This window comes from Athene noctua, chromosome 23, assembly GCF_965140245.1.
Source record: "Athene noctua chromosome 23, bAthNoc1.hap1.1, whole genome shotgun sequence".
NCBI lineage: Eukaryota > Metazoa > Chordata > Aves > Strigiformes > Strigidae > Athene > Athene noctua.
This window is the reverse complement of record NC_134059.1, coordinates 1,603,801-1,616,956: the sequence shown is the minus strand read 5'-3', so window position 1 is coordinate 1,616,956 and position 13,156 is coordinate 1,603,801. Positions and strand designations below refer to the sequence as shown.

The 13,156-nt window shown below is 52.0% G+C and overlaps 1 long non-coding RNA gene across 1 annotated transcript; it reads right to left on the bottom strand.

Moving 5' to 3' along the window:
* Positions 1–12: 12 nt before the first annotated feature.
* On the bottom strand, positions 13–9,676 carry LOC141969714 (uncharacterized). Its single transcript, XR_012635088.1, has 4 exons — positions 9,568–9,676; positions 7,353–7,473; positions 5,955–5,996; positions 13–93 (listed from the first exon to the last, which is right to left on the bottom strand). It is a non-coding gene; the product is annotated as an uncharacterized LOC141969714 (long non-coding RNA).
* Between the last annotated feature and the right edge of the window lie 3,480 nt (positions 9,677–13,156).

Here is a 13,156-nt window from a genome sequence, read left to right as displayed (position 1 = left end):
AGTCCTGATCTCTGATGATGTTGTCTTATCCAGGTATTGCTGACGTACTTAGTCAAGTGTTTGTCCTTCAGTCTGTCGTAGGTTTTCAGTAATCTGAAATAAAAGCAATACAGATGCATATAAGTCCCTTGACAGCCAAATCATTACAGCTTCATTTACAAAGACCTGCCCAATCGTTTGCTGCACAAAATGCTGTCTCATTGAACCATGCCCAACATTTTGCCAGGTAAATGCCCATCAGATTATGTAAAAGCAACATCTTACGGCCTCCGGAGGATTCCCGTCAGAAACAAGGGATGTCTACAGCAGACAGAGCAGCTCAGCACCGAACGGCGTAGCACCACCAAGGCACAGGCTCCAGCAGAGCCCAGCCCTGGAGGTCTCCTCCAAGACCAACCCCCGCAACAGCCTCCTCGGATAACGGACTCTTCCGAGATTTTAGAGCGCGCTTCCGAGGCTTGAGAGAGACCGACCAGACAGCACTGCCCCCACTCTGAAGGGCTGTTCGGTCCAGCAGACTCCCGGGACTGCCCTGCTGTAGAGGCCAGAAGGGTTGGGCCGGGCTCCTCTCTGCTGGGCTATTCCCCTTCCCAGAGCCCTGGCACAGGGGTGCCAAGTCCTCCTCTGTATCCAGAGCAACAAAAATGAATGCAAGGCCTCCTCAAGTCTCTTCCAGTTCCCATGTCAATATGCTCAAGGTTCTCTAATGCGTACCTTGAACAATCCAAAGTGAACAAATTCACCTCTCTCCTATTTATTGGTGAGAAGCTGTAAGACCAACAAAGGAAGAACCAGACCACGCAGCCCATCCAAGCAGGACCCTCCCCTGCTCTACCCAAGGCACGTCCTGCATCCCTGGGAAGCCAACAGAGCTGAACCATCACAGCTACCAAAGAGCAGAGGTTCCAAAAACTCAACCTCAGGTATGAGCTGAACGAACACAAAAGCTGAAGCATCCATAATTAGCAGACACAGTTTTAAGTAGTTCTTAATACAACCTTATTTGACTTCACCCTCTGGAAGACAGGAGAAATAACCAAGGAAGTGACAGTAGGCTTCAGTTTTTAATACTCTAAGTCCGCTCACATTTGTGAGCGCATAAATTTATTGCATAATACGTTCAGTCTGACCTTTGGGCTCTCTAGGCAGGTTGTGTTTTAATTACACAACAAGAGATTGAACTCCTTTGCTTCCTTTGGCTTTACATTTAAATTCCACTGTACCTGTATTACACACCTTTCAACAGGATAATTCAAGATAAATGTCTGTTGCTATGCTGAATTACCACACACAAAGGTGTGCTCAACAAAAGAACAAACAATTTAAACAAAAGAAACCAAAAAACCCAAAGAGATCATGGATTAACAGGAATTTTATCTGCGCTTTCCCAAGAATCTCACAGGTAGCCTACCAACAATAAATTAAACTTTAAACAAACAAGTTAGTTCACCCTGTTATGCACATTGATGAAACACCGGTACTACAGTAACTGTTCTACATTACTTTTTGAATCCACTGCTTGCATTCGCTTTGAAACCACCAGATTACATTGGTTCTGCTGAGGATTGACTCATGCTATCACCTGGCAGCTGCATACAGCAGCAGAGGAGAAAGTCAATCCAATTCCTTTTCATTGACTTCCTTCCATCTAATATTTCAGGGACCATAAAAGCAGCTAAAATGCAACTCCCACCTGAGCAGAGGGATGTAGTAACTTCAGTTTCAAAGAAGTCTGTACCTGTATTTTCTCATTTAAATGATGAACGGGCTGGTCCTCAAAAATGCTGAATTCAATTCAAGGTTCAAAAAGGTACTGGAGGGAAGGAGGAAATGTTTGGGGCCTCAACCAAGACCCATCAAACCGCTGGAAAGAAGGCAGCTGGATGCCCTGGGCTTCGGCAGAGGCACGGTGCGGCGGGCAGCCCGAGCTCTCTGCCAGGGAAGGCCCCTCTCGCCCAGGAGAGTGGCACAGGGCCACCGCACGGAACACGCCGGGCGCTGGCACCCGCGCAGCACGGATCTGGGCTCATTGCTGGCTCCACAGAGCAACGCAGCCTGGGGCTTGTGCAGCGCCTCCCCAAGAGCAAGTTATCGCAGAAACGTCACGGATTTCCTACCTCCATGACTGTCAGAAACAAGCTCTTGAGCAAAGCCGACCCCTGGTCTCATTTAGTCCTCTGCTCCTGCACATGTTGTCAGCAAAGGGAAAACAGAAGTTCATGTCTGAGAAGCTTTCTTCCAGAGATTTAAATATTTAAGAGCTACATACGAATGTCACCCCTAAATCCTCTACAAGAAATATAAGTGCAGAACTGACAAAAATGTGTGTTAGGAAAACAGACAGCAAAGGAGGAGAATCAGTCTTAAACAGTACTGTACAAAATGTTTGTTACAGCGGTATCATAGTAAGCCCAAAAAGTCTTTTTTAAAATTTTTATTTCTGGGACTCCTTTTTCTCTGCTGTTTATCCTGTTTCTTCTTCTCTCTACAAATTCTCGGTATTTACTGGAATTGCTGAACAATTTTCCTAGCACAGAAGCTAGACCGACTGATCTGTAGCCTCCAAGACGAGAGTCGAAGCTCTTCTCAAAACTAGTATCGCATTTGTTTCTCTGGTATCACAGACAGTAACTTCACATCACTGATAGTTCAGTAATTTCATTTAAGGTGATTTAAAATGCTTGGATGTACACTGTTTGTTCCTGATTTTTTTTCTTTTTTTTTAATTTGCTCAAAATCCTCCTTCACCTGCACCTAAATTTGAGTCCAGTTCCCCAAATTCATACCAAATCAAGACTGACTCAAATGAGGCAATCTCCTCAAAATTCTTCAGCGGGGATGTTCCAGATGTAGCACTTTTACTACAGAGTTGCTGAGAAGTGGTGACATCCCCTTTTAACAATACATTTTCAATGGGCATCCACTTTTTAAACCATAAATGTTCTTTACCTTGCTTACTATCGTAGATGAGAATATACTTTATATTAAAGATTAGATTTTTGGAGTTTCAAAGGAAAAGGTCACCATCAAAATTATCTCTGCTTCTCACCTGTCTAGAATGTTGAAGTGAGGGACCATATACCATGGGAAAAAGGAATATTCCCCAATTTACATATCCCTTGCATTAACTGGCCATTCTACTGAAACAGAGCAAATTGGGATTACAAAAACAAACACAAACCAGAGCTGAGCTGATGACCAGGATTTTAGACAATTAAGGAACTTTCCACTTGGAACTCCGTATTCAGCAGGATTTGTATTGTAGTATCACTGCCACTATTATTTATTACCAGTATCTGGTTTTTCTCACCTTGCAGTGCACAACACACTGTACTCAGGGCCAGGGCTGTGTATCACAAAGATTTTTTGCTCATTTGAAAGGATATCAAGACAAAGTCACAGCAGGCATCCCGTGTCAGTTTTGTAAAGCAAATCTTTGCAGTTAATAATTACAGGGCAATTAAATCAGTGACTGCTCCCCAGAGGCATAATCTAAGAGAGCCCCAAAGCTGTAGCTCCGCACTGGTGGAGTCACGGGGAACCGGAGCCCCAGTGTCGTACGCCCCAGCTGGAGCTTTCTGCCCCTCAGCCAGCCAGCCCTGCCCTGGGGGAGACCACTCCTCACCCCAGCAACCTGCTGGATCTCACACCGTGTCTGCTGGGACACGAACAAGAAAGGCTCGTCCGGCTTTCAGGCAGGACAAGTCTCACCACAGGCTGTCAACCACAAACAGCAAGTTCAAAGTCCCCCAAGGCAGGGGCACTGGCCCAGCGCGTTCCGCTGGGGAGCAAAGACTCCTCTGAGGAGACTTTCCAGGCACCTGGCACCTGCTTGCCATTCCCTCCCTAAGAAACTCCTCAGCCACCATCACCTAGGTCCCACTTCCACAATAAAATGCTGTCAGAGTCTCCAGAGAGGGAAGCCGATGCTGACAAAGTGGTTCTCTGCAGAACTGGGATTTGGCGTTAAATCCTGATGGTAAGGACTTTGTGAGTCCCCGCTGGGAATGGCCTAACAGGCCCATGTGGGCTTAGGACTTAGAAGATGGTGCAAGCCCATCACAGAGAACGGGATTTTGCCATCTACATGCTAGTACAGGCATCCAGAAGGTAACTGCTGCCTTTATGACACTATACAGCAAAAATCTTTATTTTGTTTGGTGCCTCCAAGCTTACGCTAAGCGGATAGGGCCAGCGGGTTCCTCTCTCTCCCAGGCCAACTATTCAGAAGATGAAAAGCCCGGAAAACAATCCCCTGTCTCCACAAAAGGAGGCTGGTGCTGTGTGAGGAGCCAGGGCTCTGTCACATGTACACTGACCCTCCTGCTCCGAGAGGGAGCCGCTGCCCACGGCTGGGCCACCCGCCGCCCCGCACTGCGCCTCAGGGACTTCACCTCGAGGAACTGCCCTGGCTTCCACAGTTATTAACCTCGACTACTACTGCCGGGCTTGTCAGAAACCACGCCGGGACACGGCTACTGAACAAACTGACCCGAGACAGCAGGCGACATTTTGATGGGGCTTTGGAGCCCAACAATAATTAACTGGTCTCTTCCAAGGCCACCAAACCCTGAAGCACACGTACCGTTTTACTCAAGTCATAGCCACGGGAGGGAGAGGCCACAGTCTCTCCAAATCACCTCGTATCTTTGCTGAAAAATCTGCAGGACCCCTTCAGCCCTGACCATCTGACCTCAGAGAGACCACTGCTCACCTTGCCCCACGGATGCTCGGCTCACATCCACCTGGGTTTTGTCTCACAGGCTTCACACTACTTCTTTACTCTTTGTCTCACCTGACTTGAACCTTTGTCTAACCTCACTGTTTGGCTGCGCTGACACTCACAACCTGCAGCTCTGAAGCTGGACAACAACAAGGGGAAGGCCTGAGGCCACGGCCCCGCTCCCAGCACACGCCGTCACCACGGCGCAAGGGCCCGGGATGCGCAGAGGAGCCGGGTTCAAGGCGCCGGCCTGCGCCCGACGGCTCCCCCCAACCAAACCTCGCAGCCAGAACCACCGCTCTGCCCGCACCGAGCGCCGGGAAACACCTTCAGGGCTTCCAGCTGTTTGCGGTGCTCAATTCCGCATCGTTATTCTTACAGAATCGAAAGGCCGAGGCTGGGAAACGAGCACGGCTGCCCAGTTAACCCAGTTCACGCGCAAGGGGTGACCCTGACTGCACCACGGCCCCCATGTCCCCCCTGCTGCCACTGCCCAGGACTGCGCGGGAGGGACAGTGACCAGACCGGCCCCCAGACACCCCTGCTCTCCAGAGCCTGCCCGGGCCAGCCCTGGGCCCTCCACAGTCCCCCCGGAGCGATTCTGGGCCTTCTGAAGCCCTCCTGAGCGCCCCGCCTGGAGCCCCCCAAGCCCATCCCCAGGTCCCCGGAGCCCCCTCAGCCCCACTCACCACGGCGGCGAGTGGCTCAGGTCGAAGGGCCAGCGCTCCGGGCACAGCGAGAGGCAGCTCTGCCGAGGAGCCTGTTGGGTCTGGGTCTGGCTCCGGCCGCGCCTGGGAGCTGCTGGTGGCACCGGCTGCCATGTCCCGCCCCTGCTCGCCATGGCCTTGATCTTGCTCGCCGCCGCCTCCTCCTCCCTGATCGCCTCCACTGATCACCACACCCTCCTCCTCCTCACTACACGCCTCCTCCTCGCTACTCAACACCTCCTCACTACTCGCCTCCTCCTCCTTTGCTCTCTCCCCTGCCAGCCCCTCCAGCACCATTTACATCAGGAGAAATCCAGACACAAAAGGAGCAAATGGTGGCAGCAGGATCAGCTTGGTGTTACTTTACCAACACAAGGCGGAGCAACTCGGCCAGCGCTGCCCTGCAGCTGCCCCAGCAGTGGGGGTACCTCTCCCCCAGCTCTCGAGTTGCCTTTCAGCTCAGCTGGAGCATCCCACCGACGGACACGCTGGCACCAGAGCTTTGCTACTGCAGCGGGACTCACCTGAGGATGGCGTCCTGCCAAAACTCTTTTCTCTGTTGGGATCTGCAGAGACAGGAGAACCAGTATCACACCCTGCTGCCACCAACCAGGGGTCAGGCTGTTTCCCCCACACACAGTGGGAAAACCCAGACCTCTGGGGTCAGGTTCGCTTCTCAAGGATCGCAGGTACATGGCAGGCGGACGTGAGGGCTGACGTCAGGAGTGCCGGATTTGCTCGGGCCAGGAAAGCAAGTGGGAGAAGAGTGGGGTGACTCCTGTAAATGCAGGAGAGGGAAATAACACTTAGGGAGAACAGTTACTAAGATTGAAGGGTGTGAGCACCAGAAAAAATGTGTACTGCCTGGTCCTGAGTAACTTTAAGCTGCAAACTGGAAGAAAACTTCTTAATGCTTAGAAGATTTGGGTGCTGCAACAGCCTTCCAAGGGAAATAAAGAAAGGAGGTGATACAAGGAAATGACCACCTGCTTTGGCAACTTATTTACTTATAGCAACTTGTAATGATTTCTGAATATTGCTTAATAATCCTGCTTGCCCTGACAGTTCTGTGAAAGCTTACCAAGGGCCACTGTGTTCAGCAAAAATAAGAGACATGTCCTTTGAAAGCAGATGCCCTCTAACAAGTTTGGTTTTGTAGTGGATAGAGTAGATGTAGTAGCCATGTATGGGTGGTAGAACTAGTATACTGGTGGTTTTAGATAAGACAGAGGTGGCAAACCTTCTGGAACCACTCTGCTTGTTCAAGAAACTGGCTAAGAGAATCTCTGAGGAAAAGTACAAGGTGAGAAAGACTATGAGCCTTCCGCCAACAGACCCCCAGAGACGCCCCCCAGGAGGCAATGGGCAGGTGCAAAGAGAAACTGCTGACACCAGCCTCTAGAACTAACCCAGCCTCACTTATGCATATGGATATTTGTGCTATGTAATCCAATTAATATGTATATGCACAGTCTATAAGCTTTGGTAAAATGTGCCGTCGGAGTGCAACCTTCTGGAGAAAAATCTCCTCGCACCCTGGAGTAAACATACCTGCTGTATAACTCTATTCGAGTTGTAGAGTCTGTTTCCGTGAATCGGAGGAAGCAACCAGCCAACCCCTCATTGCTTACTATGGAGTTCAGTCAGCTTTTGATGGACCTGGAGATCTCTTCCAATCTCTCCTTCCTCCAAATTAACTGCCTCTCCAGGCACTGTCTTTCCAGATACATGTTCACTCTTCCCTTTTTAATTGCTCTGATGTCTTCTTGCTTGAAACACTGAACTGTTGCTGCTCAAAAAGCGCTATGCTGGCAGGACCGTTTCACTTGTGAATTGTGCTTAGGTACCAATTCAGATGATGTGGTTTCATATAGCAAGGATTACATTTTTAAATCACTTAACAAGCACAGGAAGGACTTTACCATGTTTGATCTCCTCTCCCGTTACCGCTGTCGTTGATGCAGATCCCGTGTGTGCAGTGTCCTGCTGTGGAGAGCCTGGGCCGAGGATCCCCATTACATGGTACTGGTCTGAGGGGGTCACCTGGGATGTTAAAACAATTGTGCTCAGTATCAACAGGTTAGAAAAAAGTTTAAAGGCTTCTGAAGTCAATGTTTACACACCCTAGGGTCCCACCGTGGTAAATTAAGATTGCTGTCTTTGGGTTGTGTCAGCAGCGCAGGATTTGGCCATTCCCTCTATAAGAAAAGCCAGTAACCGTCCATCTAAAACTGCCATGTAATTCAGGGTAGGACTAAATGTTGTCAACATAAACCTTTTATGAAAAACTACCTCTAGAAGTGTTACTTCTTGCTGCAAATTAGAATAAACAATAGCTCTTACTATTGTGAAAAAAAAACAAGAACTTGTTCACAAGAGCAGAAGCCAAAGCATCTGGGTAGAGCAGACATGTTCTCGCTACCAGCATTGCCCAGGAAAGCCCACCAAGAAATCCCAGCAGGCTGCAGAAAATGCCCTGTCCCAGAGCGGATACACTGGAGTTAGCCTGCAGTCTTTCAATACCCAAGGATATTCCTTCAAATTTGCAGCACCAACTTCACAATCTACAGAATACTCACTACACTTCAGCCTCAAAGTCAGTTGTTATTGCAGTGCCATGAGGCCAAAACTGTTGGTCCTTAACAGCGATGAGAAAAAGGATCATTCCCACACCACTTCCCAAAATCCTGCTACTCTGAAATTTGCCTACACTGCTACAGCTACTGCTTCACTCCAACGTCCCTTAAGAAAAAAATTCTGTCATTCTTCTAGCACTTGCTCTAGACGCATACCCAAACAATACTTTCTTATTCCTTATGGAACAAGCTTTTATATTAACTTGTCTTTTTTACAATCTGTAGTCAGGTTCCTGATAAGCAGTAAAGCACCTTGTCTTGCAGGAACTCCCCTCTTCTCCCCACTCTACCCCCATTAAAAAACACACCCACTCCACCCCATGGACAGACCTTGAATCTAAACTAAAAAACAGGGCTTTGTTTGAAAACTGTCACTTAAACGGCTATCCAAAGCTGAAGTACTTCCAACGGTATTATCTTTTCAGCATGAGGTGTCTCTGAAAAGCTTAAAGATTATGAACAATCACCTTATCCATATTTTGCCCACAGTTTAATTGCAGGGAGCGTGAGCAGGAACTTCTCTTCCTCTGGCACTAGATGTAGCATTTCATCGGTAACTCTAAGAAAAATGTTGAAGCACAGCAGTTCCTGGTAACAGGTACAGGTCTGTTTCACGCTATGCTGGATCAATAGCTTACAGTTTGTCATTCAAATCTTTGAAAACAAGTTTGGATTACTCACTTTATAGTACATTAAAAATTACAGATTACATATAACATTCAGTATCCCTCCAGGTAACTGGTGCCCCCAACACCTTTGTCATAGTTTATAGACATGATATAGCCTGTTGCTATTTTCTGCCTTTCTCCACATCTCTCTCTTCCGCTCCCTGTCCTCTTTTTTCTGTCACCAGGTGCTGCTTCCTGGCCTTATTTTCCCTCTCTCTCCTGCAGCCTGTCCCCTCTCTCCCCCCTGTCTCCCCTGCTCAGCTGCCTGGGCCCTCTCTCTGGGCCTCGGTTCTGCCCCCCATCCCCTTTTGCTCTTCCTCCATCTCCATCCCGGAGGCCATCGCTGTTGTGTCCTTCTCGGACCCTTGTCCTGACCCACACCCTGTTTCTCAGTCTCCTGGGACTGTTTCCATCTTCTCTTGCTCCGTGCCCTGCTCTCTGTCCCTGCCTCTCCCTTGCTCTCCCCTCCGTCCCTCTCTCCTGCTCCCTGTCCCATGTCTCTGTCCCTCCACTCTGCTGGTGCCTTTGCTGTCTCTCGCCCCCCGGCCCGCTCACTCGCCCTGCCTGTGTCTGTCCGTCCCTCTGTCCTCCTTCCTGCCCTTCTCCTCTCGCTGTCCCTCCGTCCTGAGGCTCACCACTCTCTTCCTTCCTGCACCCGCTGTCCCCTTCCCCTCCACCCTCCTCCCGCTCTGCCCCTCTGCCCGGCTCCTCACCAGCATTTCTCCTTCCCCCACTCCCTGCCCAGCTCCCCCCCCTCTCCTCGTCCCACTGCCCGTTTCCCATCCCTCTGCCCACCGCCCGTCCCTCTCCAGCAGCCCAACGCCCTGTCCCACCTCTCTCCGCCGCTCTGTCCCTCCCTCCTCTTCTCTTTCTCCTTCTTCTTCTTCTCCTGCAACTCTTCCCCCGCCTCTCCCCTGCTCCACCGGCCGCAGCAGCCCGGGGAGGCGGCCATGGGGCTGGGGGGCGGGGCCGGGCCGGGGGACGGTGTCCGCGCAGGGTCAGACCGCGGGAACGGGTGCCCCGGGGCATGCTGGGAGCTGCAGTCCCGGGCACGGGGCTCGCCGGCGGCCATGTTGGTTCCCGGGGCATGCTGGGAGCTGCAGTCCCGGGCACGGGGCTCACCGGCGGCCATGTTGGTCTCGGGAGCTGCAGCCTTTGCTCCAGCTGCGGCCCGGCTGCGGTCAGTACTGGGGTCACCCCTGGGGCCCTTGGGCAGGTGTCGGGGTTTCTCCTGCCCGCTGGATGCCTGGGGGGCGGGGGGGCGGGCGTGTGTGCTCCTGGTCAGCTGGAGCTGGGCCCGGCCAGGGCAGGCCCAGGAGTAAAGTCAGAGCTGGGGAGGGGAGGGGGAAGGACACAGACCCCCCTGGGCACAGGCACCGGGCAGCCCTGCCCCCAGAGCCCCCGGGAGCCCCCCCAGCATGTTGAGCTGTATTGAGGGAATCCAGCCTCCTCAGCCAGATGACAGAGACTGGGAGAATGACCTCCCCGCAATCCAGGAGACAGTCAGTGACCTGCTGCATCATGTAGACACACACAAGTCTATGGGACCAGATGGGATACACTCGAGGGTGCTGAAGGAGCTGGCTGGGTGCTCGCCAAGCCACTTTCCATCGTTTCCCAGCAGTCCTGGCTGACCGGGGAGGTCCCAACAGATTGGAGACTGGCCAATGTGACGCCCATCCATAAGAAGGGTCAGAAGGATGATCCAGTAAATTACAGGGCTGTCAGCTTGACTTTGGTGCCTGGGAAGCTGATGGAGCAGCTCGTCCTGAGTACCATCGTACAGCACATGCAGGACAACCAGATGCTCAGGCCCAGTCAGCATGGGTTTAGGAAAGGCAGGTCCTGCCTGACAAACCTGATCTCCTTCTACGACAGGGCCACCTGCTTATTGATGAGGGAAAGGCTGTGGATGCTGTCTGCCTCGACTTTAGTAAGGCCTTTGACACCGTTTCCCACAGCATTCTCCTGGCAAAACTGACTGCTCGAGACTTGGATGATTGCACGGTTTGCTGGGTAAAAATTGGCTGGATGGCCGGGCCTAAAGCGTTGTGGTGAACGGAGTTAATTCCAGCTGGGGGCCGGTCACAAGTGGTGTCCCCCAGGGCTGGGTTTTGGGGCCACTCCTGTTTAACATCTTTATTGATGATCTGGACGAGGGGATCGAGTGCACCCTCAGTCAGTTTGCAGATGACACCCAGTTGGGTGGGAGTGTTGATCTGCTCGAGGGTGGGGAGGCTCTGCAGAGAGACCTGGCAAGGCTGGAGCCATGGGCTGAGCCCAACTGGGGGAGTTTCACTGAGGGCAAATGCCGGGGGCTGCCCTTGGGCCACAACAACCCCCAGCAGGGCTACAGGCCTGGGGAGGAGTGGCTGGAGAGCTGCCAGTCAGAGAGGGACCTGGGGGGGACTGATAATGAGCCAGCAGTGTGCCCAGGTGGCCAAGAAGGCCAATGGCATCCTGGCTTGTGTCAGCACTGGTGTGGCCAGCAGGGACAGGGAAGGGATCTGAGCCCTGTGCTGGGCACTGGTGAGGCCGCCCCTCGATTCCTGGGTTCAGTTTTGGGCCCCTCACCCCAAAAAGGCCATTGAATGACTCGAGCGTGGCCAGAGAAGGGCAACGGAGCTGGGGCAGGGTCTGGAGCACAGGTCTGCTGGGGAGCGGCTGGGGGAACTGGGGGGGTTCAGTCTGGAGAAGAGGAGGCTGAGGGGAGACCTCCTGGCCCTCTGCAACTCCCTGCCAGGAGGGGGCAGAGAGGGGGGATGAGTCTCTGGAGCCAAGGCCCCAGCGCCAGGCCCCGAGGGAATGGCCTCAAGCTGCCCAGGGCAGGGTCAGGCTGGCTCTGAGGAAGGATTTCTGTGCAGAAGGGGCTGTTGGGCGTTGGAATGGGCTGCCCAGGGCAGGGGGGGAGTCCCCGGGATCCCTGGAGGGGTTGAAGAGTCGGGCTGAGCCAGCGCTGAGGGATCTGGGGGAGTTGGGAACTGTCAGTGCTGGGTTGGACTAGATGATCTTCAAGGTGTTTTCCAAACTAGACAATTCTGTGATTTTGTGAGTTACTATAGTAATAGGAGAAGTGTGTTTTTCTGTTAACACAGGGCTTTTGTTGTCCTTCAGTGTTCCTTGCCCTGTGTGCAAAAAAGCCAATCTCACACACAGAGCTATCAGTTTAAGCCATTTCTGTGCAAAGATGGGGGCCAGGTGATAATTCCACAAACCTAGCATGCTACACAAAGGGACTGCAGCCTATTCATCTTGTTACATGGTTAGTAAAAACCTATCTAAGATTACACTCATGGGTCTGTAATTACCATTCCATATGCTATTCGTTAGTTATATTTAAATTACCCTCGGTTTCTGTGTAAATTAGCACACATGCTCCTTACAGGCATGGGGGGGCCAATTCTTTTTGGTCTTGAATTGAGTCAGTGGTCACAGTCTCCCCCTGCCCCCCTCCACCTCACTGCCTTTCCCTTTCCCTTCAGTTATTGCTGATTCTTGCTGAATTCATACTTCTCAGACAATCATCCAAGCATCTGGTGCCTTCTGGGACAGAATGTTCCCCTCTTACTACTCTTTTAGCTGCTCTTCAAAGGTATAGTTGTTAGGCAGCCATTCTTTATGCAAAGTTGGAGTAACTCACTCCCTTATCTCCTGGTTCCTTCTTTTCACTGGGTCTTAAATCAGAACCTGCCCCTGGCATTCTTCTATTTACAAGTTCAGTATGAGCAGAGAAGAAAATTTCCTGGAGACACCAGGGAGGCCGGGCTGTGAGCTCTGCTGCTCCCCGGCTGCACCCTAGTTTTCAACCTCAGACTCCGGGTAAACTAGCTCAAAGCCTGTCAGCCAGGTCCTCGCCCAGGGGGTGACAGATGCGGGTGTCATAAACTGCTGTGGCTGCAGAGCTGGGCTGTGCCCCAGTTTATGAATGCCAGCCTTACGCTTTTCCAGGGACAGGGCTAAAGCAGAAGTGGGGCTGTGAGAAGGGCCCAGGACAAGGGCTCTGGCCATGTAACACCAAGAAAGAGATAGCACCCCCAAGCCCAGGACGTAATCTGCCAGTCTGGTGCCACAAGAGGATCCTGTGGGAAGGAGCAGAGGTTCTACCAAAGGGGACTGGTTCAAGGTAACGGGCTAATTTACAGCAGTGGCATTTCCAGCCATCTCGGGAGAGAGGCCCTGTGGGAGCTGGGGCTGGAGCTGTATGTACCCAGCTCCTGGGACGCAGGACACATTTTCATATCCAAGAAAAAACCCCAAGGGGTACCAGCGCCCAGGGCCAGCTGGCCCTGGATGGCCCCTCACGAGGGGAACAGGCCATGCCCACAGGAGCCTCAGGGCTCAGGGCAGCCCCGGCACCACGACCCAGGAGTCCTGGTTGCCACATGGTCCCCTGAGCCCGCTGGGACCCTCAGGCAGGGCTCT